This window comes from Rhinoderma darwinii, chromosome 5 (genome assembly GCF_050947455.1).
Source record: "Rhinoderma darwinii isolate aRhiDar2 chromosome 5, aRhiDar2.hap1, whole genome shotgun sequence".
NCBI classification, from domain to species: Eukaryota; Metazoa; Chordata; class Amphibia; order Anura; family Rhinodermatidae; genus Rhinoderma; species Rhinoderma darwinii.
This window is the reverse complement of record NC_134691.1, coordinates 143,083,384-143,100,620: the sequence shown is the minus strand read 5'-3', so window position 1 is coordinate 143,100,620 and position 17,237 is coordinate 143,083,384. Positions and strand designations below refer to the sequence as shown.

Genomic DNA, 17,237 nt, shown 5'->3' with positions numbered 1-17,237 from the left:
GCACAGGATGAGAGGCTTTTACGTCTGAAAAGACAGACTGTTTTCAGGAGAAAACAGCTGCCTCGTTTCAGACGTAAATGCTCCTCGTATTTTGCGAGGCTTCTCTGACAGCCGTAAATTTTGAGCTGTTCTTCATTGAGTTCAATGAAGAACGGCTCAAATTACGTCTGAAAGAAGTGTCCTGCGCTTCTTTTGACAAGGCTGTATTTTTACGCGTCATCGTTTGACAGCTGTCAAACGACGACGCGTAAATGACAGGTTGTCTGCACAGTACGTCGGCAAACCCATTCAAATGAATGGGCAGATGTTTGCCGACGTATTGGAGCCCTATTTTCAGCCCATGTGTCTACTTTAGATTGCCATCGTTTTTTGAACATCCTTTTATTTTTCTAGGACGTTACAAGGCTTAGAACTTTACCAGCAATTTCTCACATTTTCAAGAAAATTTCAAAAGGCTATTTTTACAGGGGCAGTTCAGTTGTGAAGTGGAAAATAACCCCGAAAAAAAGACACCCCCCCTCAAAGTATTCTAAACAGCATTTAGAAAGCTTCTTAACCCCTTTAGACTTTTGTGGAAGACAAGGACGATGTGGATCCAGCGGAGCTGTGGATAAAACGGAACTTGTTCCAAGTTTAATGAGCGATTTTCTTAAAAAGGTTCAGGAGCAATCCGGACGATGTCCTGAGGTGCTTAGGAGAGATGTGCGGGATTTTAAAGGAGCCTACGCGTTTCAAACGCTTCCTGCGTTCTTAATCATGGCTGTATTTAAACTGACTGACTTGTCTCGTGTATTTATCTGTATCTACATATGTGTTTAATTGCGTTCCAGGTGTTTGCAATCTCCTGGAACGCAAACCGGAAGTCTAATTTGCTATGCGTTCCACTTGTGTCAGGGCATGGTTAATTATGTAAAAATACATTGATTTTTAAACTGTTGGTGCAACGTCTTAGATGAGTGTATGAGAGTACGGACTATTACTTTTTAATGTGAAGAAAATGAATTTACAGAAGTCGGGATAACGCTACGTTGCTTGACTCCTCAAGTTTGTCATAGAATGAGTGTCATTTCCGGTCTGAAGTGAGTTGTTATTGTATTTGCGTTTCAGTGTCACCTGTGTTTCATGGAACGCAAACCGGAAGTAGCTCTGCTGAATTACGTCTTGAAAGAGGATCCCGAGTTCTGCATAGATTCTTTTGTAAGTATGTATTTTTTTATTTTGTTTACGAACGATGTATCAACATTATCAATGCAATGAGGAGGTAGAAAGATATATTTAAGTTGTATGTAAGTTTAAGCCGATATTAGTTGAGTTGCAGTGTAATATTAGAACCGATGATAACGTTTTGTCAAAATTATCGAGACAGAAGTTGACAACAATAAACACGGTTCTTGTTTATATATTTTTTTGTTATTTATTTATATACTTTTTTATGTTTATAATTATTGTGTCTGTTGTTTTATTTGCTCATTTGAGTGATTAATATGTTGTCGTGGTGGTCAGTTAAAATTGTTAGATTACGCCAACTAGGAGTAGGAGATGAAAAGCAACGTGATGGGAATGGGGTATAGGTATGAGGGGGAGTGGGCTAAAAGCTTGTACCTGTACTAGGTATATAACTACATACAAGTTATATTGAATACAAAGAGAAAAAAATAAAAAATAATAAATGTTTATTATGTTCAACATATAGTTTTAAAAATTGGATGGAAAATATGGAGATCATAATGTTGGAGGTGATTTTTATTTTGTTTTCACTTTTTCTGTTGTTTAATTGTTATTTGCTCAATGACCTTGTTGTTAATTTTGAAAGTATTACTTGTTGTCTATTGAGGGCCTTCTAGATAATCCACAGCTCCGCTGGATCCACATCGTCCTTGTCTTCCACTCAGTACATCGCGTGCCGACGCGAGGATCCGTGCGGCATTTGAAGTGCAAAATCTACACACCAAAGGTGAGCTGGAGGTTTCGTCTCCCCCTCTTGTTCCCTTTAGACTTTTCACAGGAATTAAACCAAAGTAGAGGTGAAATTTACAAATTTCACTTTTTTGGTTGCAGAAATTCATTTTTAATCCATTTTTTTATTTTTTTTGTAACCCAAGGTTTTACCAGAGAAATACAACTCCATATTTATTGCCCAGGTTCTGCAGTTTTAGGAAATATCCCACATGTGGCCCTAGTGTGCTACTGGACTGAAAAACATGCCGCAGAAGCAAAGGAGCACCTAGTGGATTTTGGGGCCTCCTTTTTATTAGAATATATTTTAGGCGCCATGTCAGGTTTGAAGGGCTCTTGCGGTGCCAAAACAGTGGAAAGCGCTATTTGGCTTTTAAAGCTCAAATTTAGCAGGAATGGTTTGCGAAAGCCACGTCACATTTGCAAAGCCCCTGAGGTGACAAAACAGTGGAAACTACCCAAAAGGGACTCTATTTGGGATACTATACCCCTTGAGGAATTAATCTAGGGGTGTAGTGAGCATTTTGACCCCACATACGTTTCATATTTGAATTGGGCAGTGAAAATAAAAACAATCCTTTTTTTCCAATAAGACATAGCTTTAGCGCAAAATTTTGAATTTTCGCAAAAAATAAAGGAGAAAAAGAACCTCAACGTTTATAAAGTAATTTCTCTCGAGTACGGTAATACCCCATATGTGGTCATAAACTGCTTTTTGGGCACTCGGCAGGGCTCAGAAGGGAAGGCGCACCATTTTGCTTTTAGAGTGCAGATTTTGCTGGATTGGTTTCTGGTCGCTATGCAGCGTTTGCAAAGCCCATGTGGAACCAAAACAGTGGTGACCCCATTTTGGAAACTACACTCCTCAAGGTATTTACCTAGGGGTGGAGTGAGCATGTAGCCCTGCATGTGTTTTTGCAGAAATTTGTGTGCACTCGATTATTGCAGAGTGAAAATGGGATTATTTCCATAGACATGCCAATATGTGGTGCCCAGCTTGTGCCACCATAACAAGACAGCTCTCTAATTTTTATGCTTTGTTTCCCGGTTTTAGAATCACTCTACATGTGACCCTAATCCTTTGCCTGGACATTCGACAGGGCTCAGGAGTGAAAGAGTACCATGCGAAATTGAGGCCTAATTTGGCGACTTACAAAGTATTGGTTCACAATTGCAGGGCTCTGATGTGAAATAATAAAAATAAAAAAACCCTGAGAAGTGACCCCATTTTAGAAACTACACCCCTCAAGGCATTTACTAAGGGGTATAATGAGCATTTTTCACCCCACAGGTCTTTTCCATAAATGAATGCGCTGCGGATGGTGCAAAGTAAAAATTAAAATTTTTCCCCAGATATGCCAATCGTTAAAAAGGTTCTCCCGGGCATGGCGGTGCCATATCTGTGGAAGTAAACGGCTGTTTGGGCACACTGTAGGGCTCAGAATGGAGGGAGCGCCATTTGGTTTCTGAAGCGTAGATTTTGCTTGGTAGTAGTTTTGTTTGCAGTTTTACTGGTATTTCAGTTTATAATGTGTGGGCATATGTGAGCTGGGCAGATTACATCAGGGGCATAGTCAGGTGGTATAATAATGGGGTAAACAATAAAATAATCCATAGATGTGTTTTACGCTGTGACACAATACTTTCTGCACAGGCCAGTGTCACACTGATGGTTAGGTCCAGAATTATTTGGACAATTTTGGCATTTTAGCTGTTTAACAAAATATATTGAATATACAGATATATAATCAATATGGGCTTAAAGTGCAGACTCGCAGCTTTAATTTGAGGGTATTCACATCCTAATTTGAGGAAGGGTTTAGGAATTACAGCTCTTTAATATGTAGCTGCCTCTTTTTCAAGGGACCAAAGGTAATTGGACAATTTATCTCAAAAGCTATTAGGCTGCGTGGGCTATTCACTCGTTAATCCATCAATTAAGCGGGTAACCGGTCTGGAGTTGATTCCTGGTGTGGCATTTGCATGTGGAAACTGTTGCTGTGATCCCACAACATGAGGTCAAAGGAGCTCTCAATGCAAGTGAAACAGACCATCGTTAGGCTGAAAAAAATGAAGAAATCCATCAGAGAGAGATCACAAATGTTAGAAGTGGCCAAATCAACAGTTTGGTACATTCTTGAAAAAAAAAATAGCGCCCTGGTGATCTCGTGAACTCCACAAGGTCTGGACGTCCACAGAAGAAAACGGTGGATGATCGCAGAATCCTTTCCATGGTGAAGAAAAACCCCTTCCCAACATCTACCCAAGTGAAGAACACTCTCCTGGAAGTAGGTGTATCCGTATCGAAGTCTACCATAAAGAGAGGACTTCATGAGAGTAAATACAGACGATTCACCACAAGGTGCAAACCATTAACCCTTTAGTGACCAGTCTATTTTGGACCTTAACCCCTTCCCGCCGCAGCCATTTTTCAGATTTTAATTTTATTCCACCCCACCTTCCAAAAGCCATAACTTTTTTGATTTTTTCCGTCGATATAGTCCTATGATGGCTTGATTTGTGCGGGACGAGTTGTAGTTTTTCGTAGCACCATTTCTTTTGCCATATAATGTACTAGGAAACTGGGAAAAAATTATTTGTGAGGTAGAAAATGAGAAAAAACGATTCCTCCATGGTTTTTTGAGCGCTGTTTTTATGGAATTCACTGTGCAATTAAAACAAAATGTTAACTTTATTTTGTGGGTCAATACGATTACGGTGATACCAAATATATATAGTTTTTCTTTTTTCTATATTTTACTACTTTTACAGTGTAAAAAATAATTTTTTTGTGTCCCCCAAATTACGAGAGCCATAACTTTTTTTACATACATTCGACGTTTTGATCACTTTTTATTAAATTTTTTTAAATAGAGATTCTGGCGTTAACTTTTTTTTTTTTTTACAGAGTTCGCCGTGCGGGTTAAATAATGATATATTGTAATAGTTCAGACTTTTACGGACGCGGCGATACCAATTATGTTTATTTATTTTTTTACTATGCTCTAGGGGGAAAAGGGTTTTTTTTTTGAACTTTTAGTTGAAATTTTTTTTTTTTTTACATAAAAAAACCCCAAACTTTATTTAACTAATTTTTACTTTTCTTTTAGTCCCCCCCCCCCCCCCCCAGGGGACTTCAACCAGCGATCGTTAGAACGCTTGCACGATATACTGCAATACTAATGTATTGCAGTATATCGTGATTCTGACCGGCATTTATTAATCCCTAGCCATAGCAACAATGGCCCCCCCACCGTGATTGCGCTACGGGGGGCGCGCGATGAGCTGTTAGAGGGGGTCGCCCCCCTCTTTCTAAGGATTTAAATGCTGGGATCACTATTGACCGCAGCATTTAACGAGTTAAACAAGCGGGATCGCGCTCGAGCGCGATGTCACTCGTTACACTGAAGTGTCGGCTGTAACAAACAGCCGACACAGGCATCGTATGGAGCGGATTCACTTCATGTGCCCGTTCCATACTTCCTCTACCCGACTTTTGGCGTATGGATACGTCAAATGTCGGGAAGGGGTTAATGACCAAGCCATTTTTTACGTATTTCAATAGTCTCATTCAAAGAGCTATAACTATTAACTATATAAATATTTTTGCGTCGACATAGCTATATAAGGTCTTGTTTATTGCGGGACAAGTTGTAATTTTTATTAGCACTATTTTGGGGTACATAGAATTTATTGATTAACTTTTTTCGGGGGGGGGGGGGGGGGAATAGAAAAAAACCATCAATTTCACCACACTTTTTTGCATCCTAAATTTACGCCGTTTACCGTGTGGTATAAATAACACTAACTTTTATTCAGCGGGTTTCTGCGATTGCAGCGATACCAAATTTATATAGATTTTGCATGTTTTACTACTTTTACACAGTGAAAACACTTTTTTTCAAAATTATTTGTTTTTGCGTCTCCATATTTTGAAGAGCCATAACTTTTTTATTTTTTCGCCGATGCAGTTGTATGAGAGCTTTTTTTTTTGTGGGACGACTTGTAGTTTTTTGTTTTTTTTTTATAAATTCTTTTATTTATCAATTTTACAAACCGACATGTCACGATAAATGTCAAAAATACACAACTATATGGTACTTCGGCACGCAGGCCGGTATATGTGGTCATCCTGTAAGATAAATGTACAGGCAGGGTATCGCCAGGCAATAATCGGGGCTAATCCCCTGCATCCTGAGCCTGCAGAAATGCATCAAGGCCCACAGCGAAACATAACTTAAAAGAAAGTTTGAAAAAGGAGATGAGAAAAAAGAAACTACAGAAGGGGGAAAGGAAGGGATGAGTTCCTTTGTTAAGTGTCATGGCTGAAGAGCACATCAAGAGGCTACGATATTCCTGAATTCCACAGATGATTGGAACCTGACCCAGTGATGCCAGGTCTTCATGAACTTGGCGTGAGTACCTCTTATAGATGCCGTGAGATCCTCCATCCTCATGATCTGTATCTTATCGAACCACATGCTGAGCGACGGTGCAGCCGATTGTCTCCACAGGGCTGGTATGCAGGCCCTGGCAGCACTCACCAGGAGGCGGACCACCGAGCGACGATACAAATACAGCGGAACCTCGCACAGATGGAGCAAGAAGAAGGCCGGTGTGCATGGGAGCGGGAAGTCAGTGAATTTGGAGGTGATACGCCACACTTCTGACCAAAATGCCGTCAGCCGCGGGCACTCCCAGAAGACATGTATTATCGTTCCCACCTGGTCACCACATCTCCAGCACAGCGGTGAGACCGCCGGAATCATAGCATGTAATCTGGAAGGCACCCTATACCAGCGCATAAAATTTTAAAACCCGCTTCCTGATACCTGCTGGCCATGGACGATTTGTGTGTCGTTGTGTATATCCTATCTCTTTGCTCCGCCGAAAACGTGATTCCCAAGTCCCTTTCCCACCGTAGCAAATATGTGGGCGTGGAGAGGGTAGGTGGGGAGATCAGTAGGGAGTATAGTTTGGATAGTGTGTGACACATCGAGCCAGTGCCCACGCAGAGGAGTTCAAACAGAGTTTTAACCCGAGCATGTTCCGCAGGTTTGGGCAAGGACACCAGGAAGTGTCTCAGCTGAGTGACCTGCCAGGGAGTGAAGGGGAGAGGGTCTGTCAAAGACAACAATTGCGGGCCAGTCATCCAAGACTCCCCGTGCAGGTAATGAGAGGCGGGGCCCTTGCCTGCCTGCAACCAGCTCTGAAATGGACCCCCCTCCCGCCCTGGAGGGAACGCCGGGTTGCCCAGGACTGGAAACATGGGGGACGGGGAAGGGGAGATCTCTGTCCGGGGGAAGACCTTTGACGCAACTGCCAGTGAGGGCCCTACCGTCGGGTGAGTCCTTGCTGGTAGAGGGGTATCCCTGCCCAGCCAAGGTAGGGCCTGTAAGGGGACCGCCATAGAAGACTGTTCCATCGACACCCATTGTTTGACCTCCGTGTGGCGGAACCAATCCAAGATGCGCGCCAAGTGTGAGGCCTGATGGTAAGATATGAAGTCGGAGCCCCACGCCCCCTTCACTCTTAGAGCGAAAAAGCGTGGAGCGGGCTATACGGGCCGGTTTCCCCACCCAAATGAAGCAGTTGAGTAAGGACAACAGAGCTCGGAAGAAAGTGCGGGGGATGTGGATCGGTAGGGCTTGGAAGAAGTACAGTATCCGTGGGAGAATGTTCATTTTCAAGATTGCACATCTGCCGAACCACGTGAAGGTACCCTTTGTCCAGGAATCCAAATCGCCCTTTACCCGCTGAAGGAGAGGAGGATAGTTGACTGCATAAAGGCGAGAAAGATCCCTGGAGAGCTGGACCCACAAGTATTGAAGCGAGTCTCTGGCCCACTTAAAGGAGCAGGACCCCGACAGGTCGTCCACTAGGGACTGCGGCAGTGAAATGTTAAGAGCCTTGGACTTCTGGTAGTTAATTTAGAAATTTGACAATTTCGAGTATCTACTCATCTCCGCCATGAGGCTGGGCAAGTAGATCCTGGGTGCCGTGAGGAAGAACAGGAGGTTGTCCGCATATGCAGCCACCTTATGGGATCTTCCTCCCACTGATACACCCGCTATGTCTGGGTTTGAGCTCACCCGACAAAGGAAGGGCTCCAGGCACAAAATAAAAATTAAGGGCGACAGGGGGCATCCCTGCCGCGTACCGTTGGAGATGGAGAGCGGGGAAGATAAGGTACCGTTAACCTTAACTCTAGCTGAAGGAGATGAGTAGAGGCTCGCAATCCATTGCATCATGTGGGAGCCCAGCCCGATGTGCCGCAAGGTGGTCGACATGAAGTCCCAGTCTACCCTGTCAAAGGCCTTCTCCGCGTCCGTGGACAGCAGTAGCGTGGGCAGAGACGAGGCAGCCGCGTGATAAATCAGATTAATTGCCCTAGTGGTGTTATCCCTAGCTTCCCTAAGGGGCATGAAGCACACCTGGTCGTAGTGGATCAAACTGTGGAGGAGGGGTGTGAGCCTATGGGCCATTTTTTCGCAAACAGCTTGAGGTCTACATTAAGCAGTGAAATGGGGCGGTAGTTTTGGCAGCTGGTGGGGTCCTTACCTTCCTTGGGTATAACCGTAATGTATGCCCGCAGGGCATCCTGAGGGAGAGAGCACCCGTCTGTGAGAGAGTTATAGGCCTGCAGGAAATGAGGCGCGAGAAGATCTGAACAGACCTTGTAATACTGAATAGGGAGCCCATCCGGGCCCGGCGCCTTCCCCACTGGGGAATCCTTCAGGGCCCACGACCACTCCTCTGGCGAAATCGGCTCTACCAGAGCCGCTAGAGCTTCCTGCGGGATACTATTCATCCCCGAGGAGCGGAGATATGCCTCCATCTGCTCCCATCTAGTTCCCCCTTCTGCGGTGGGAGAGGTCTGTGGTAGATTGTAGAGTGAGTGATAGTACGCCCGGAAGGCTTCCGAAATGTCCTGGGGGTGGTGTAAACCCCCAACACCAGGGACCTGTACCTGGGGGACATAGGTGCGTGACCTAGTTTTCCGCAATGCCCATGCTAAAGTCCTACCTGGTTTGTTACTGAATTCGTAGAAATGTCGTCTACACTTTACAAGGGAGGCCCTAGCCTTAGCAAGACAAAGAGAGCGGACCTGAACACGAAACTGCCCCAGCTCCGCCCCCATCACCCGATCCAAGGAAGCCTTGTGGGACTGCTCTAGGAGGTGTATGCGAGATAACAGTGCACTCAAGTGAGCCGTCCGCTCCCTTTTAAGTTTAGATCCGATCCGGATGAAGGAACCCCGAATCACGCACTTATGTGCCTCCCAAACATTGAGCAGACTGACTTCTGAGGAGACATTCCTAGCAAAGTACTCCCGTAGGTCCCTGTGTATTTCTGAAATTACCATCGGGTCCTGCAGGAGCGAATCATTTAACCGCCACTGCCAGGAGCGAGGGTGGGCTGCAGGGAGACAGAGAGAGAGAGTGTAATGAGGGCGTGGTCCGAGAATGTTATGTTATCTATTGAGACTGAGGAGAGGTTGGAAAGATGGGAGTGGCGCATGAAGAAGTAGTCTAGTCTGGTGTATGTGTTGTGGGGGGCCAAAAAGAAGGTGTAATCTCTTGTCGTCGGGTGCATAAGCCGCCATTCGTCTATCAATTGGTGTTCATGTAACAACCGACGCACCCGGCGGTGTGCTGACCTAGGTAACGACGAGTGTCCATGTGAGGAGTCTATGGTCGGGTCTAATGTAAGGTTCAGGCCCCCCCCTAGTATGAGAGTGCCTTCCAAGAAACCATCCAACTCCGTCAGGACCCTTTCAAAAAAGGCGACCTGACCAGTGTTGGTTAGATAGCATGTGGCCAGTGTGAGCAGTGTGTTTGCCAACCTACGCTTCATGAAGATATACCGTCCCGCTCCATTTGTGCGAGTCTCCACGTGCTCCCATGGCAAAGAACGAGAAATCAAGATAGAGACTCCCTTGGTCTTGGAGTCCGGTGAGGTACTGTGATACCCCTCAGTGTAATGAGAGTCCGTCAACCGTGGAACGCTGTCCGCCCGGAAGTGAGTTTCTTGAAGGAACGCCACATGCGCTTTCTTTTTCCATAGAAGACGGAGGATGGAGGATCTCTTCTCTGGAACATTCAGGCCCTGTGCATTCAGGGAAACAACCGTAATGTTAGACGTGGAGTCACAGTAGGAAAACAGAAAAGGGGGAGAAAAGCGGGGAATGAGACGGTTACCCCCGAAGAGAGGGGGAAGGGCCGGGAAAAGGGACACTAGCGTCCCACTAACAGCGGAGTACAAAACCCCTAAACAATACTTCACGTGTTGTATCGGGTCCGGCGGAGAACCCCCCCTGAACGCTACACAACAGCGCGGAAACCTAGTGGGGAACGTAGAAGGACAGCGGCGTGAAGCGGTGATCTCCCTGAGACTCGCCACTAATTGGGACTAAGGCTGTATAAGCCCAAATAGGAGTAGGCCGGAACCCCGGCCGGATTACTGTAACGGGTGTATGTGGTTTCCTGACCTCCCACCGCAGCGCAGTATGGTGGAGAAAAAGGCTCCCTGAGACATTCCCCCATACCTAACAGACTAAACCCCCTGGCCCACCTAAAATTCCCCTTTGGCCTGGCAGCACTCCCTCCCGCCTCAAACCTGAGAGAACACCTGTGGAGGAAAGGAAGGAGGGTTAAACAATCATAACACAGCCCCCAATGAAATCCTCATGGGTACAGTGATACATTAGCCTTCAGGCCGCTGGTCGATCAATTTCTTCGGGGCGAGCGCCGTCCAGGTGCCCGTTGCTCACGAGTACCGTCTCTAGGAGGGAGCAGAGAAGAGTGCACAGAGTCCGGATACAGGCTCTCCCTGGGGAAGAGTGACGGCAGCGGCTCCTTCCAGTCTGGAAGGTGCACTGGGGAGATTTCGAGGAAGCGGAAGGCTGCTTCCAAGTCGTCAGGAGAGCGAACAGCAAAGGATTGCCCCTGTCGACGGAGGATGACATGGAAAGGATGGCCCCATCTGTAGCAAGCGCCTGCTTCTTTAGTTGCCTCCAGCAGAGGGCGTATCACCCTACGCATATGTAGGGTCAGCCTTGAGACATCCGGCAGAATGGTCACCTCCGTGCCCTGGAAAGGAATGGCCCCCCGCTCCCAAGCGCGCCGTGCAATGTCCTCTTTTTGTTTATAAAAGTGGACCTTGCAGATGACATCTCGGGGACGGTTACTTTCCCTGTTCCGTTGGCCTGCCAAGCGGTGTACCCTATCCATTTCAATGGCCAAATCGCGTGGTCTGTCCATGAGTTTGTTGAATATATGGGTGACGACCTCGTAAAGCTCCTCAGGCGGTACAGACTCTGAAATGCCCCTCAGCTTTAAGTTGTTCCGTCTCCCCCTGTTCTCCATGTCGTCCAGATGCAGGGAGAAGTCCCTCATTTGAGTCGATTGGGTGTCCATGGACTGAGAGAGAACTGAAATGTCCGTTGTGTGAACAGAGTTCTGGCGCTCCAATGCGTCTACCCGTGCGGTTAAAACGCGTAAGTCCTGGGTCACCACCCCTATGGCCCGGTCATGTTTCTCTTCCATTCGGACTAGGCGGGCATCCAAATCTGATTTCGTGGGCAGCGCCCTCACCATCTCCCATAACTCTGCCAGGGTCCGTTCCATAGAGGGAGGGGGGCCAGTGGAATTCGCTAGGTGGGGATCCCCCCGGTCAGCGGAGGAGGTGACCGGGCCCCTTAGTATGGCTGGTGTGCCCTGGCTCAATGGTGAAGTCCTCAGAGTGGTAATGCAGGGGGACAACGGAGGAGCGTGGCGCCTTGTTTACCGCGCCATTTTTGTTTTCCCCCCTGCGGTCATGTTCCCGTCCAGTCACAGGGAGATGCTGTTGGGGGTGGGGTGCGGCAGCTCTCCCCGGAGGCACAGACCTCGCCACGATCCCTGCATCAGGACCTACCTCCGGGGACAGAGCATAAGAGGAGCGGTCCTGCCATCCTCTGGAAGATCCAGCCGTGACTTCGGTGCCAATGGGCGGGGATTCCCCACGCGACGTCGGGGATCTGCTGCGACCTACTCCAGGGATGGAGGAGTGCCGCGGTGAGGACCCGTCGCGGCCGGAGCGCAGGTAACGGTCCATGGAGGAGGAACCTGGGGTGACCGACTGAGACTTGCGGTGTCTCCCCTTGGTCATCCCGGTGCTGGAGCAGGTAAGTATGGCCCCTGATATTGTATGGAGAGTGATGCGGGTCCGGAGCTCTAGGCACACACGTCCTCACTCCGCCATCGTCAAGCCAAGCCCCGACTTGTAGTTTTTATCGGTGCCAATTTGGAGTAGACTTTTTGATCCCTTTTTATCACTTTTTTTTTTTTTTTTTTTTTTTTTTTTTTTTAAGGCTGGATTCAAAGAAAACAGCAATTTTTGCATGTTTTTTTATTACATTTTTTACGACGTTCACCGTGCGGGATGAATGATGTAATAGGTTTATAGTTGGGGTCGTTACGGAATACCAAATATGTGTAACTTTTTTACTTTATTTAGTTTTTTCATAATAAAGCAGTTTGTAAGGGGGAAAAATGGGTTTTTCACTTTTTTTTTTTTTTTACTTTTTTACTAGTCCCACTAGGGGACTTCACTATGCGATTATCTGATCGCATTTATAATACACTGTAATACTTCTGTATTGCAGTGTATTATGCCTGTCCGTCTAAAACGGGCCACTTGCCGGTGGTTAAGTATTGTTGTTGAGTTACCAGTGATGCTTCAACATGACTGTTATGCTATTATTTCCGTTATTGATAATTTCCAGCATGTACATTTATGTTGACAATGAATGCATTCCGGGGAGTTTTCTTCTCTGATCGTTTCTTTCTGTTCCTGATGATATTGCCTAATTACCTTGGGATATTGTGCTAATTACCTTGATTTTCTTTTCTCTTATGTTTTGATTCTTATTAGATGTGTGATATTTGTACTGGGTTGGGGGGTGCGGGGCGCTGGCTAGACCTTGTCCTGACACTTCTCCTCTTAGGGTCTCACTGGTTGTATCCGGTGTATATTGGATTGTTTTTCCTTGAGTAAATCAAGGAGTGGGTGATTGTTTCGCCCGTTTGTCTGTCTTTGTTGTCGTGTCTCCCTTCCTTGTCTGTCTTGTTCTTTTCGCCACTGCTTTAGCGCATTTCTTTGCGAGCTCCTTCGGTGGGAGGTGGTGATGGCGCAATTGAATGTCTGTACCTTTAATGCTAGGGGGCTTAATGTCCCAGAAAAAGGCTCGCAAATTTTATATAACATGCACAAAGAGCGGGTACATATATTGTTCCTACAGGAGACTCACTTCCAGGTGGGCCATACGCCACAGTTCACGAATCGATATTATCCGGCCTGGTTCCACAGTGCCAACCCGGAATCCAAGTCCAAGGGCGCTAGTATATGTATTCACAAGTTCACTCTCCCATAAAACTATTGATGTTCTTGTTGACCCGGGTGGTCGGTATGTTTTTCTCAAACTGTCCATACGGAATAAGATTTTTACTCTGGCTAATTTGTACCTCCCCAATCAGGACCAGGCTCGAGTGGGCGGATTATTTTTGAGGAAATTGGAGGAGTTCACCGAGGGCGTTTTAATTGTAGGAGGAGATTTTAACTTGACTTTCGACTCCAGGCTTGACACCTCCTCGGGCAGGTCTGCTGTTCCTAAGTCGCACTTAGGGGCACTGAGGACTGTGATGCATTCCATGCAATTGATTGACGTGTGGAGGATTCTGCACCCTCAGGTAAGAGAGTATACTTACTTCTCCCCACTGCACAACATGTAGAGTAGGATAGACGCTTTTTTTGTTAGCCACCACTTGCTTACCTGGCATCCTACTTCTGAGGTGGGCCCTATGGTTTGGTCAGATCATGCCCCTGTGTTTCTGACCCTTACATTTCCTAATTCGGTGCCTAATTTCCAGTCGTGGAAACTCAATGACAATTTACTACGTGATACAGTATGCGTGTCGGCCCTTAAAGACTCACTCACCGGTTTTTTTGAAGTTCATGAGCATGAATCTACTCCCTTGCCACTCCAGTGGGAGGCGCTGAAGTGTGTCATTAGAGGAGTCCTGATACAACATGGGGCACGCTTGAAGCGAGAAAAAGGGGTAGCTATTGCGCGTCTCCTTACTCAGATACGGGATCTGGAATCCTGTCATAAGCGGGTTCCATCCTCACAGGTTTTTGCGGATCTTACTACAGCGAGAGAATCCTTACGTTCTCTAATAGATCAGTCACACGTGCGGTTCAGGGATCGGATGCGGAAGCACTCCTACGAATTTGCGGACAAATGTGGCAGGTCTTTGGCACGGATATTGCATTCCCGTACACAAGCGTCATACATCCCTAAAATTACATCTCCCTCGGGCAGTGAGGTTCATGACCCGGTTGATATTACTGATTGCTTCAGACAATATTACTCGGCTTTATATAATATTAAAGGCCAATTTCATGATATGCAGGCTGAGGCGTTACGGGATAAAATCCACCGTTATGTTCATGATACTGTGTTGCCGTCCTTGGAGGATGGGGTGGCTTTGGGGCTCGAGGAAGATTTTTTGGAATCGGAAGTGGTGCGTGCTATTGGAGACTCTCCCGTGGGCAAGAGTCCGGGGCCCGATGGGTTTAATAACAAATTCTATAAGACATTTAAAGATCAACTGGCTCCTTTTTTGACGAAAGTCTTTAACTCTGTCTTCCTCTTGTCCCTTTGCGCCTCAGTCCCTCGAGGCTCATATTACCCTCATACCAAAACCAGGCAAGGATCCAACGTCGTGCGCAAACTTCAGGCCCATATCGCTAATCAATGTTGATGTAAAGCTTTTCGCAAAGTTGCTTGCCTCTCGTCTGTCGCCGTTACTGCCTGGCTTGATCGTGGATGATCAGGTGGGGTTTGTATGCGGTCGGGAAGCGCGGGATAATACTAACAAGACCCTCCTTTTAACATCATACTGCCAAACCCGTAAGATACTGATGTGCTTACTTTCGGTAGATGCCGAAAAGGCTTTTGACAGAGTGCACTGGGTGTTCCTCTGCAGTGTCCTGACGCAGGTTGGCCTTGGCACCACTAAGGTGGATAGAATAATGGCGTTATACCGTAGGCCTACAGCTCGAATTCGCATTAACGGACTCTTATCTGACTCTTTGTCTATCGCTAATGGCACGAGACAGGGGTGCCCACTCTCGCCTCTATTGTATGTTCTGGTTATGGAACACCTGGCCGTGGCACTGCGGAGCAACCCTAATGTTAATGGTGTACGTGTTGGCTCACAGCATCATAAATTGGCGCTATATGCAGATGATCTCCTTGTGTACATTACGACTCCCATGATTTCTTTGCCATCTTTGACGGAGGAGTTTGAGCGCTTTGGTCATTTAAGTAATTTTAAAGTCAATTACTCTAAATCAGAGGCCTTGAATATATTTCTGGATGCTCCTGTAATGACAGGGTAGGGAGACAGACAGGTGAACCCCAATCTACCCGCCACTCAGTCCCCGCCTACTTGCAACGACCCGTCCTAAGCGACGGGGTACAACTGGGCGACGGTCCCTATGCTCAGTAAGTGCAAGACAGACAAACAGACAAGGGCACACAGAAGCGAGGGAAACTGGGCAGCTGCCCACGGAGACACCGTGAGCAACAAGAGTAGTGAACGAGCCGAGTCAAACCAGGAGAGAACGAGGTACAAAACGCTGAGCAGGAGAGTGGTCAGAAAGCCAAGGTCAATAACCAGCAGATGATGAGTAGTACAAGCAGCAGCAGCAGCAAGCCAGGAAACAAGCATAGAAGAATCAAAGGCAAAGGAGGAACAGGAAAGGCAGGTATAAATAGACAGTGGGCGGGAGCTAGCTCCGTCTGGCCAGGCTGTGATAGGCTCTCCCACACCTAAGCCTGCCATCCTGAGTGGTGGAAGATGGAGTCAGTCTCACAGACATAGGAGCAGGTGCAGACTGATTGCCCACGGGCATCGACACAGAAGCTGTGTCTGGCAAATCCTTTACAGCTCCTCTGGCTGCCCATCTCGCTGGGGTTTTCCCGTTCAAGTGGCAATCTACGTCCTTAAAATACTTGGGGATGCATGTCCCCACGCAACAGTCAGACCTGTTTGCTTTGACTTATACTCCCCATTCTGCAGTGTACTCTGAAGGAATTGGCGGAGGACGGCAGGAACCGTATGTCATGGTTTGGGCGTATCAACGCGGTCAAAATGGATATCTTGCCCAAATTCCTATACATCTTCCAGACCGTCCCTATTGTCGTACCATCAGGTTTTTCCCAGACCTTACACAGGGCCATAACTAAATTTGTATGGGGCTCCTCTAAGCCTCGCATCCGTTTTGCTGTCCTTAGTCGGCCAAAAGTAGACGGGGGCGCGAGTCTTCCAGACTTTAAACGATACCATCAAGCTGCGATTATGAGGGTAGTGGACTGGTTCCGTTCGGAAACGGGTAAGCAATGGGTGCGCATTGAAAGAGCCATGTGTCCTCTTGCATTGTCCTCCCTGCCTTGGTTGTCTGTCCTTCAGCGACAAACGGTTTCTCTGCCTTTCCTCGCACGTCAGTTTCTTGTGGTATGGGAACGAGTCTTTGGTACTGCGGGCCTTGTTCATCGCCCGGTTCCTTTGACTCCTCTCTTTGATAACCCTTCTTCCCCTCCGGCGGTGGGTGTTGATACATTCCTCTGTTGGGAGAGAGGGGAGGGTGGATATTTGGCTGAGACCCTTACTCCTGACGGTGCCATCCTATCAATGAATGCTATCTCTGAGGCCTGCCCGGGGAGACGATCAATCTGGTGGTCCTATTTGCAGTTGCGTTCCTATCTTTCTTCCCTGGGTGACTGTCTTGTGTTGCTACAGGATAAGACTCCTCTGGAACATTATTTGTCCTTGACTACTGCTCCTTCTCATGTGTTGTCCTATTTACATGGGATCCTTCTGCCTTAGTATTCTTTTTCTCAATTGTCCTTCACTACTGCATGGGACAAGGAAATGGGAGTTTGACATTCTGAAGAGGAATGGGGTACTTCCTTCCTTCTAGCTCACAAGTTACCAAGGTTTTGTCTTGCTCAGGAGAAGAACTATAAGATTCTTACCAGGTTGTACCGTTATACTGCCTTGTTGCATAGGATATTTTCTAATGTGTCTGCTGATTGTTGGGGGTGTGGGGAGGCTCCTGGAACTATGTTGCACATTTGGTGGGACTGTCCCAAGCTATGTCCCTTTTGGGGGAAAATTTTTGATCTAGGTAACAAGCTTTTTCACACTGAGGTCCCGACCTCGGCTTCCATT

The 17,237-nt window shown here is 46.8% G+C and overlaps 1 long non-coding RNA gene across 3 annotated transcripts in view; it reads left to right on the top strand.

Moving 5' to 3' along the window:
* LOC142651635 (uncharacterized) overlaps positions 1-17,237 on the top strand; it is a 54,751-nt gene that overhangs the window by 781 nt on the left and 36,733 nt on the right. The window lies entirely within an intron of this gene.